Here is an 11,412-nt window from a genome sequence, read left to right as displayed (position 1 = left end):
TGTCAGGTGCACTCCAGGATCTACTTGGGAACACCTGGAATAGGAGAAAAGCTGTCTCCAGGGCTTTGCAGTGCCCAGGTTGTAGGGAAAAGAAGGATTTCACCATCCCAAGGGGTTGGAATTTGCCTCTGTTGCCCTGGATGAGGTTCCAGATGACCTGGATTGCCCGGAGTGCCACAAAGGGCAGTCCTCCCCTCCTGCCTCTGCCACGTGGAGCTGTGTGAAAACCTGCTCAGGGCATTCTGTCACCCTGGCCACAGCTGGACATCTCACTTTGTTTCACCTCTCACACCCGAAACCTTTGAGTTACAAATAATTTTGGACATGTCAAAATGGATGCGTGTCCAGAATGAGGAGATGGTCAAATTCTGCTTAGAACCATAGAAAGATAAAATCCTCTAAAATCTGTAGGTGGGCTGAATCTCCTTCAGGCTTTGATAATCCCCCAAAATTATTCAGATGATAATGGTAACTCTCCAAATAAACACAGTCTTGGGCAAAGCTGACCAGAGCTGGGCAAATCTCAGCTGTGTAGGGGAAGCAAAAGGGGCGGAGAAGAAGATGTGAGTGACCCTGGAAGATCCCAGCCAGGCAAAGTATAAACACAGGGCTCGTGGTAAATAAATCAGGGGCACATTTCTCAGAAGGGAAGGAGCCTCCCATCATTTTATTTTTTTTTCCATGATGTGTCCAGGGAGATGGAAAAGTCTGTAAATAAGTAAGAGAACACTGAGATCCCACCTGACCCTTCTCACCTTGTTCCTCAGACTGGCAGAAGTGACCCTACGTGACCATGGACTTGGACCAGACAGATGGCAAAACGTGTCACAATGTTTTTCTCTCTGCTGAGGGGATTCAGGGCCTTCCCTGTTCATGAAAATTAGGAGTATTTTCATTGAATATAATGGAATTTACTCAGCAGAAACCAGAATGAGATCAGAGTATTGATAGAGGTAGCTGAAGTACATCCAGGAGCAAAACCCACTTGATGCTGCCCTGTTTTCTGTTAGGATCACAGAACAATTCTGAGGGGATTGCCTCCAAAAATTAAAACAATGAGCTTCTCCTTATATGCTGCTACAGCACATTTAGAATTAATATCAATATTCTCTTGGTTAAAGAGGTGTTTTATGTAACTTTTCCTTAAGCATCACTGCCATAATATAGGACAGGCTGTGTTCTTAAGGCTGGGCTTGTTTCCCTCTCCAGTTACAAGAGATATTCTAGAGAAAATGAATAAACCCAAACAGAAAGAAGTTAATAAGCAGGGGAGCTTCAAGTACTCTTTTCACTTGGATGTAATTGAGGATTTTATCCTTAGGAAACAAAATTATTCTTCCAGCAAATACTCTGGAGTGACTTCTGTGCCCTGCTCACATCTTCTCCATCCCTTTTCCCCTGCGTCCTCATGCTCAGCACTGAGGATAATTATGGATGTCTGTCACATATTTAAACAAAAGCTTTGTTTAACAACCTTTATTTTCCTGCTACAGCTGCAAGATTGTGTGCACACTGTGTTAATTTTTTACCTTTGATACTACAGGAAGTTTTTTTTTTTCCCCTAATGAAAAAATAAAAAAATGAAACCAATGAATGAGATCCCAATCTCTCCTGATCCACAAAACATGTGAAAGCAGCAACTTCCTTAGAAAACAATAGTAAATGAATGCTGCGACCAGGGTGAAATAAGCAGGATACTTCCTGGAAGCAAATTATTCCTCATCACAAGGCAAGGCACAGATATAAATTGCAAGAGAATGGGAAAAAAAAAAAAAAAAAGAGCATGTAAATGTGAGGAAATAAAACAACAAAGAAATGCCTTGTTTTATTTGGGATAACAGACTAACAGGGCAATTTTCTCCTGTAAAATTAAAAAAATTAAATTACATATTAGCAGCCTGAAGTTCTCAGTTGCTTTTATATGAGGACAGGAAATTAAGAATGGATTTGATGCGGGCACTTGAGTAAATTATCGTGTTTTAAATCAGAATAAACCTTCCCATGTATCAAGTTCTTCTTGGCCTTTGCTCATAGGCAGACTTATCCCAGGATAAAGCGAAGCTTTCATTCACTGAATGGGGATTACACTGAATTTCATTCAATTATTGCAGAAATAGTCACAGGAGCTCAGTTTTGGCAGCACCTGAAGAGCAGGAATCAATTACCCTTTGGTCAGTCACTCATTGGTACTGGGAATCAAAGACTAAAAGCCAAAGCTGGGCCCTCAGATTTAACAGAAAGATCCTTTTTCTCCTGCTGTTTCCCAGCGTTTTCAGTCAGACTTTGTGCTGCATGAAGTGTTTGTCATTTCTGGCTGTGCAGTCTCAAATAAACACGAGATAAACCATGATAAAGGAGCCTTTCCATGTTAAAACATGTGTCATCCATAATTTTAAAAAGAAATGCCTCCCGATTTGGGAAAAAATCCAAACTTGTTGCTCTGGTAAAGTGGGAAAACTCTTCCAAGAGGTGAGGTGATTGTGGATTCTCATCTGCTGGATCAGAGCAGACTGGCAGGAGGAGGTGCTGCAGCCTCCCTCGGGGATAAATTGCTTTATTTGTTTATTCTGCTGTTATCTCTGATCAGAGTCATAAATATCAACTGGATCCCGCCAGTATTTCCTGCAGTTAATTGGAGGAAAATTAGCTTTGGGTAAATACTATAAGTGGTTTATGACAATGACAGTTTTTGTGTTTGTGTTGGGAAACGATCCATGGCTCTCCAGAGGAGAAACTCACACCTCCAGCAAAAAGAGTCAATAATCTATGGGATGGCAGTACTATGAAAATATGAGAAAACAGGGCAGCTTTTACTTTGGGCTGGTTTAGGATGGCAAAAGCTTTTAGCAGCAGCTCTGCACATTGGAACACGGATATTTTGTATCTCTGTTTTTCCAGCTGGAGCCAGCGATTGCTTGAGTCCTGCAGAAACTCTTTAGCAAAACTGTTACAGGGCAAATCCCTGCAGCAAAGCGTGAAATAATCGGGTGTGAAAAGTCAGATTCTAAGTAGTTTAACCTTTGAACTGCCTAATCTGCTTGTGACGGGGGAGAACATGGTAAATAAATCAACAGGCTCAGCTGAGCACTTCCAAACCTGCATGGGGGAGCAATTTCCTAACACACCAGGCCTGCAGGTATCCGGAGAAACACTTACAGCTGGATTCAGCTGCGTGACACGGCACTGGAGAACCCTGTTAAGCACCTTATTTAGAAATTTTTATCTTATTTAAGGAATAGTTTAATGCAGAAGCCTGGAAGTCGCTGCTGGCTACGGTGAAGCTGAAAAGTGAAGTGTGGTTGGTCTTTATTGGGCAACACTGTTCTATATAAAGACATAAAATAATCTAATCTTTGTCCTCTTTCAGAGCCGTTTGCGTACACTTCCTCCGTGCTTCCTCTCTGGGGGCTTTTTGTGTATTTTTAACATCTCCAGAAGGTTCACGGTGCGTTCCCCACCTTCGCCCAGCCCTCCTGTTCTCACAGCACACGCTGGAGCACAAGTGACAGAAGAGCGAGGCTGATGAGCTAATTTAGCAAATTCCCACTTGCTGCCTGTGCTTAGCTATGCTCTGGGCACGGTGACATTTCTCTCCTTAGCAGACAGTGACATCCAGCTCATCCCAGCTCAGCACCCAGGAGCTGTCGGAGCGGGGGGAAGCTGATGGAAGGAGGAGAGAAAGGAGTAGGGGATGGGAAAGGTGTGAGTGACTCTGGAGGTTCAGATCCACGTTAGATCTGCCGGCTGACAGCTCTGCTGGCTGAGTGCTGTGGACATAGAGGGGCTGGAGCACATCCAGGGAAGGGAATGGAGCTGGGAAGGGGCTGGAGAATTCCTGAGGGAGCGGGAAAGCGACTCAACCTGGAGAAAAGGAGGCTCAGGGGGAATTTCTGGCTCTGCACAGCTCCCTGCCAGGAGGGGACAGCCGGGGGGAACAGGGACAGGAGGAGAGGGAACGGCCTCAGGCTGGGCCAGGGGAGGCTCAGGGTCGACAGCAGCAGGAATTTCCCCATGGAAAGGGGGATCAGGAATTGGAAGTGCCCAGGGAGGTTTGGAGTGCCCATCCCTGGAGGTGTCCCAGGAATTCCTGGATGTGGCACTCAGAGCTCCGGGCTGGGGACAAGGTGGGGATCGGTCACAGATGGGACTCTGTGATCCTGGAGCTCTTTTCCACCCTTAACGATCCCGAGATCCTGTGATTCCGCCATTCCCTGACTACACTTCCCGGCACGCCCCGCGCCACCCGCGCGTACTACAGGTCCCGGCGTGCTCCTGCGGGGGCGCGCGCGTTGCCCTCTGGGACTCGTAGTCCGGTCCCCGCTGCGGCGCCTCGGCGGGGAAGGGCGGGGGCACCGCGCGCGCGGGCGCGGCGCGTGCGCGGCGCGGGGCCCCGGGCCGGATCTCTCGCGAGGAAGGACGCCATTATCGCAGCCGCCGCACAAAACACCACGAGAACTCGGCGCCCGCCTCACACGGTAACGCGGCGCCCCGCGGGCGGGAGCCTCCGCTACGCGGCCGCCCCCGGCCGCCCGCACGGCCCCGCACGGGGACACCGAGCACACACCGCGCTCCCGCTGGGCTCCCCGGGCCGCGAGCCGGCGGGGAGGGAGCGGCCGAGGGGGGGGGGCCGCGCGCCCCTCTCCGCCTCCCCCCATCGCTCTCATGGGGGTCGCCCGTGATTCGATATCGGGGAGAAATTCCTCCCTGTGAGGGAGCTGAGGCCCGGGCACAGGTGCCCAGAGAAGCTGTGGCTGCCCCTGGATCCCTGGAAGTGCCCAAGGCCAGGCTGGACGGGGCTTGGAGCAACCTGGGACAGCGGAAGGTGTCCCTGCCCGTGGCAGGGATGAGCTTTAAGGTCCCTTCCAGCCAAAGGTTTGGCTCTTCCCCGCTCCATTTCAGGGGTTACCCCCGAGCTGGGCTCGCCAGAGCTGGGCTTGGTGTCCGGCTGCGCCCCCGGGATGTGTTGGGAGCCGGGCGCTGCAGCTGCTGGGCTGGGAGCGCTCCTCCATCCCCTGCCCTGCTGCAGCAGGGCACGGCCGGGGAACATCCCCCAGTGCGGTCATGGAGTGCCCCACAGGGCTTTGCACATCCCTGTCGGGACTGGTGTTTGCTGTCCTCTTCATACCAGCCAGCTGTTTGACATAGAGCGGTTTAGATGGGATATTGAGAAGGAATTCTTCCCTGTGCGGGTGCTGAGGCTCTGGCACAGGTTTCCCTGGAGCTGCCCCATCCCTGGAAATGTCCCAGGCCAGGCTGGACAGGGCTTGGAGCTGCCTGGGATAGTGGAAGGTGTCCCTGCCCAGGGCAGGAGGTGGAACAAGATGAGATTTAAAGTCCCTTCCCACCAAAATGGTTCCAGGATTCTCTCAACACACTTGGTATCCCTTTGCCCTTACTTGCAATTCAAGTGTTGCTTCCTTTTTTTTTTTCTTCCCCCTCTTTTTTTTTTTTGTTTTATTTTTAAATCCATCCACAGTGGCAAGTTGCGTGCTTCACCAAATATAGTCATTTTATCCTGCTATGGCACAGATAGTTTATGGATCAGTTTATTTTTGGAGCTCTCCAGGGAAGACTTTTTGAAGTAAACAAGGGTTATTAACAACTGAGAGATTGCTTTGGTGGAAGCAGCTTCAAAATGGTATTTTGGAGTGTTTTTTGGTACTTTTCTTGCCTTCTCTGTGAGGTTACCTGAGGTGTGGTGCCCTGTCGATACCAAGATTTCAAGAGGCAAACATGACATTTGTATAACTTAAAGTATTTCAACCAAGATTTTAAAATACCAAACAAAAAAGTGTTTGAATTTCATAGCAGTGACTCTTGAAATGGAGGGTTTTCTCAGTTTTGAAGTATTTATATATGCAATTATATATATATTAAATAGTTGTTTATAGAAATGCACCAGAATATCAAGACTTTGATTCTGAATCCCTGAGCAGTTTTTCCCGTCATTAAATGGAAGCAGTTCCATTTTCATTCATAGATGTTAGGGAGAATGATTAATTAATTTATTGAAAGAATAAAAAGATGGAAGTTGGATTTGGGAAACATTCCATCTTCTCCAGAGGACAAAAACATTTTATAACTTTGTTTTTTTTCAGTTTCATCATCTTTTCTACAGCTGGGTGTTTTTGTCTGAATCACTCAGCCATGTGAAAGTTGTGTGGCTCTTGAACAGGTGTTAATTATTAAGGTTCTCTTAAAGGATTAATTGATTAATAACATCCAGAAGAATTGAATAAAACCATTAAGGGCGTGGTGCTAATTAGCAATGTTCACAGCTGGGCAGCTTCCAGAGGCACCTGCTCCAATAAATAAGTTTGGAAAAGGCTCCTTTCCTGCCTGTGCTGGCTTTAACGTCCCTTTTCTGGAATTTTGGGTGATCAGGTGAGGAAAAATGAGCTTCTAGTAGCAGCTCGGAGCTTCTGATTCTGGATTTACCTTGGCTTGGGAAGGGGTTGTGGTGTCCCAGGGAATTCCAGGCTCCTGTTTGTAAGGACTTGAGTTTCCCTCTGGCTTTTCTCATGAGCTTTCCCCATAACTTGTAAAGATTTGTAGGTGCAGGAACAACACATGGATTTGTTTTGTCAGAATTCCAGGGTTTTCCTTTGTTTTGCCAGTTTTCATCTCTTTCCTTGAAGGAACCTTGGATTTGGAATTGCTGGGGTTGAGCCACTTGTAGGAGGAGACAGAGCAAAGCCAGTGGTTGGAATTAGAGCCACAAAATGTCTTTGTATGCAGAACTCTGCCAATAAAATTTTGGTCACAGGTTGGTTTCCTTTAGTTTGAAATGTGATCTTTAGTTATTAACAATTGAAATAATCTTATTTTCTTTTTTATCCATACTCTTTGAAGGGCTAATCATCATAATTTTTTATTTATTTTTTATTTTATTTTTTTCCCACAAGTAAAATAAAAGGAATAAAACGTCTTCACAGCCACATAAACCACTTATTTCCTTGCAGGTTTAGGTTTTTAAAGGTGCTGGAAAATAGTGAATTTTGCAACCAGTTAGATGGAAAAATATACAAAAGGTTTAACCTTCATCACACCCTTGGTATGTGGGACTTGAAATAAAATAATTTGTGGTGTTGTCTGTTGAACAGAATCATTTTATGTTGCTTCCTGTTTGTAACCCCTGACTTTGAGCACTTAAAGGGAAAAATATATTCAGTTCCAGCCTCTGAAAATCTGGGTTTTATCATGGGGAGGAGTGGAGGGAATTGATGGCAGCTGGGGAGTTCCCCTTTCCATCCCTGCTCCTCGGGTATAAATGGATCCTCTCGAACACCCTCTGAATTTAAGGTTTGGGGAATTTAAAGCTGAATTTAGTTGGGATTTTTGTTTTAACTGCAGGGAGGGGAGCTGATAAGCCAGGAGCAGGTGCTGTAAATGAAAATTCAAAATTTGGAGGCAGGGTGGGTGGGCCGGGCTGTGCTCCCAGGGAACAGGGACAGGAGGAGAGGGAACGGCCTCAGGCTGGGCCAGGGGAGGCTCAGGGTGGACAGCAGCAGGAATTTCCCCATGGAAAGGGGGATCAGGAATTGGAAGTGCCCAGGGAGGGTTGGAGTGCCCATCCCTGGAGGTGTCCCAGGAATTCCTGGATGTGGCACTCAGAGCTCCGGGCTGGGGACAAGGTGGGGATCGGTCACAGGCTGGTGATCCCAGAGCTCTTTTCCATCCTCAGTAATCCTATGAAAATAATTCAGATTTTGAAGAATTGATCAGTCCATGTTTCCCTACCGAAATGATGCTCTTCAGTTTATTTTCATTAATATTTTTTGGCAAGAATTTGAAAATCCTGCTATCTCTCTGTTACAAAGGTCTGGTTTGGCAGCTGGATTGGTTTCTTTGCCTTGGTGCCTACAGCAGGAAAATCCATTAGAAGACTTTGGAGCGAGCAGGTTGTATTTGATGTTGGCTTTCCTGCTTTTTTTGTAGTAGTAGCAGCAGCCTGTGCCAACACTGGGGGTTGTCCTTGTCTCCTCTGGAATTGCTGGATCAGAAACTTTTTCCAGTGTATTGAGGACTAGCATGTATTAGGAAAAAAATAGGAAAGAAAGGAGAAAAAAATATAAATTATTATTATTATTGTTCTCTTTCGTTGCTAAAGGTAAGCTGCCAGGCCAGGAGGGAATGGCCCCAAGCTGAAAGAGGGCAGGGTTAGGTGGGATATTGGGAATGAATTCCTCCCTTGAGAGTGGAGAGCCCTGGCACAGATTCCCAGAGAAGCTGTGGCTGCTCCATCCCTGGAAATGCCTAAGGCCAGGCTGGACAGGACTTGGAGCACCCTGGGATAGTGGAAAGCGGATGAAACTAATCCTGAAAGTTTGTTTTTTGAATTTCCTGGAATAATGGGATGCCCTGAGTTGGAAGGGACCCACAGGGATCATCCAGTCCAGGACATTCCCAAAATCCCACCCTGTGCACCCCTGGGAGCGGTGCCCAAGCCCTCTGGGGGAAGAGCCTTTCCTGATATCCAAAACCTAAACCTCCCCTGGAAAAAAATCCCTTGCGGGATTTTTGGAGCTATTCCCAATAAAAATCCTCCATCTAGTGGCTGAAAACAACGGGACAGGATTTGCTGTCTGGGCAGGTCTGCTCTCACATTTGCTGTTTTTCATCAAACTACAAATTGTGCCTGGTGTGAATGATCCCTGTCGGGAATAATCCCACCAGGATACAAAATTCCAGCTTTTGCCTTAAAGCCTGGAATCTGCAAGCACTTAGCTCCTTCCCCGGGGGTGGGCTGCTGGAGTTCAATGGGATTAAATGGCTGTAAATTGAATTCAGGCTTCTGGGTGTGTGCGAGCACCTGAAAGCAGAGCTGGGACGCGTGTGAACATTTCCTGCCCAGCTCCCTCGGGAAGAATTCCATCCAGGCTGTGCCAGAGGGGGCTGGCACGGGGCAGCAGGGTTTGTACAACATCCACAGGGAATTTGGGCTGGAATTCCTACTTTTTGTGACCACCCACTGCCATTCCTCGTGCCAGAGCTGCGCAGGGAAGGCATTCCTGGATTATTTGTTGGGTGTTGTGTTGGGATTGGTGCCAGGTTTAGGAGAGTTGGGAAAAGATATCCAAGCAAAACAGCGCCTTGTACCAGGTGGAATGAAAAAAAATCCCCCCAAAAAGCCAATATTTCTGAAAGCAAAACAATAAACCAACAATAATAATGGGAGCTTTTGTGGTAATGCTTGGGAATTTCTGCCTCCCTGGGAGGTTTTCTACTCCAGAAAGTTTCCAGCTCCTTTATTCCTGGAGCAACCGTTTCCTTTTTTTCGTTGCTGTCTGAATTTTACCACTTGCACTGGAGTCCATCACCATAATATCTCTGTGAGTGATATTTATTTGATATATCCATCTCCAGAATGTTGTGGCTGGTTTCCTGGTTTTCCCAGATAGGAAATATTTCTGCCATTTTTTTGGGAGAATGGACATTTTCCCCAATCTTTGGCTGAATCAAAGCTGCTTGTCTACTATTACACTCATTTCTAAGCTGTTCAACTGAAATTTTGTGTGGTTTTACTATGAAATTGAATTGAAACACAATGTTTTTCCTTGTTTTTTTAAGGTGGATTGAGGATAAGGGTGACAGCCAAACAGATGCTAAGAGAAATTATTCTCCTTTGTAGTTTTGGGTAGTAAGAAGGAAGTGTAAATCTGATATTTTCCTCCTAAAATGAGTTTTAATTCCCATTGTGATGGGCTGCAGAGAGCTGGGGCTCAAAGGAGGCTCTTGGATTTATGGTGCTGTGAGCCCTGCACGCTTTTCAATTGTTGGTTTTTATTCTGTTACATTTGCACTGGCGTGGCTTTTTTGGGAATTGGGAATTAGTGCGGGAAGGATCCGTTCCAGCTGCCAACCAAAGTGATTTTATCATGGAGGAAAAGCCAGGCTCTGCGTTAGAAAATTGGTGCAAGTCACAGAGAGAGACTGAAAAGAGAATTGTTGTGTCCTGAGCTTTGTAACTGCTGGCAATAACTTCATGTATGGAATTATCCCAACATTCCCAGTTGTGTCCTTGGAGCGGCTCCAGAGGGGTCACAGCTGTGCCAGGGGTTTGGAGCCTCCAGAGGGGGATTCTTCTTCCTGGAGACCTTCACAGGGTCAATCCTGTCCTGTTCTTGGGGTGCTGCTTTGCTGGGATTCCACAGTTTGCTTCCCAGGTGGAGTTAAATTAGGATATCTGGGATAATTCCTTGCCCAGAGGCAGCTCAGTGCCCCTCTGGGCTGTTTTCCTGCAGGGATGAGACCCCAGGGATTTAAATAAAAACCAAATTAAAGAGTTCTTTGTCCTCTGCATCTCCCCTGGAGAGGGTGGATGATGTTTATACCGTAATCCCTGTGCAGTTTGAGGTCATTTCTGTCATCCTGGTGCTGTGGTAAGATGTGAGTAAATCCAGAATTCCTCCTGGAATAAATCCTATGCTGGATTTATTCCTGTCACTGGCCTGGGCTTTGTGTTCACCTGCTTTGGAAAACCTTGAGAAGTGTCGCTGAATCAGAGTTTTTGCAGGATAAAGGACCTTTGACCCAGAAAAATGAGCTGTTTGGCTCAATTAATTAGCTAAATTAATTTGAGGGGAGTGATTTTATATGGACAGAGGGCAAGGAGAGATGGGATATTGGGAAGGAATGAGGGTGGCGAGGCCCTGGGATGGATTTCCCAGAGAAGCTGTGGCTGCCCCTGGATCCCTGGAAGTGACCAAGGCCAGGCTGGACAGGGCTTGGAGCAGCCTGGGACAGTGGGAGGTGGAATGGGATGATCCTCAATGTCCCTTCCCACCCAAACAATTCCATGATTCCAAATGAGGTTGTATAAAGATTTTTGGAACAGAAATTCTATATTTCAGAATTGCCTCTAATTGATTTAAAGGAAAAGTGCAATGAAGAAGAGGAAGAACGTTTGAGGCTCTTGGGCTGGGCAGGGGGAAATGGCATTTTCCAGCTTTTCCCACACGACCAGCAGGGAATATTTGCCAAAGTGCAAGCTGGAATCTGAAGGAAGTTTTTTTCATTTATCAATAGCACTGAGAAATATCCAAGAGAGCTCAGCTGCTGCAGCCAGAGCAGTGCAATTCCACACTCCAAGCAGAGCTTTGGAATATGTTTTGATTTTTTAAAAGATAATATTTACCCTTGCTAATTAATATGAGGGAGAACATTTCTGTTTCCCCGTGTTAACAAGGCATTGGATGGGTTTGATTATCCACTTTGGAATGCTGCCCCGTGACTCGGGAAAGCCATCAGATATTTCAGTAAATAGCTTTGTTTACAAGGGACTGCTCAGAAGAATTATTTGGAATTAATGTTTTAAAATAGATTAATTAAATTACATTAAACTTGTGTGTGGAAAAGCTAATCTGGAATTCAGGTGAATTTAATTTAGTTGCTTACAAATATTAATTTACT

General features: G+C 46.2%; 1 protein-coding gene across 5 annotated transcripts in view; it reads left to right on the top strand.

Annotated features, from left to right (window-relative positions):
- The first annotated feature begins 4,342 nt into the window (after positions 1 to 4,342).
- BANP (BTG3 associated nuclear protein) overlaps positions 4,343 to 11,412 on the top strand; it is a 109,432-nt gene continuing 102,362 nt past the window's right edge. For 3 of the 5 annotated variants that reach the window (XM_088062403.1, XM_088062399.1, XM_088062404.1), the window contains exon 1: positions 4,343 to 4,475. The gene's annotated coding sequence lies outside the window, so the exon portion shown is untranslated. Of the gene's footprint in view, positions 4,476 to 6,327; positions 6,385 to 6,411; positions 6,767 to 11,412 lie in introns of those variants that run through there. The other 2 variants (XM_088062400.1, XM_088062401.1) reach the window with 2 other exon arrangements.

This window comes from Pseudopodoces humilis, chromosome 14 (assembly GCF_049639895.1).
Source record: "Pseudopodoces humilis isolate 2021_Gansu_Grassland_sample_001 chromosome 14, ASM4963989v1, whole genome shotgun sequence".
Lineage (NCBI taxonomy): Eukaryota > Metazoa > Chordata > Aves > Passeriformes > Paridae > Pseudopodoces > Pseudopodoces humilis.
Note: the sequence above shows the minus strand (reverse complement) of the source record. Positions and strands in the feature narration are given on the sequence as shown.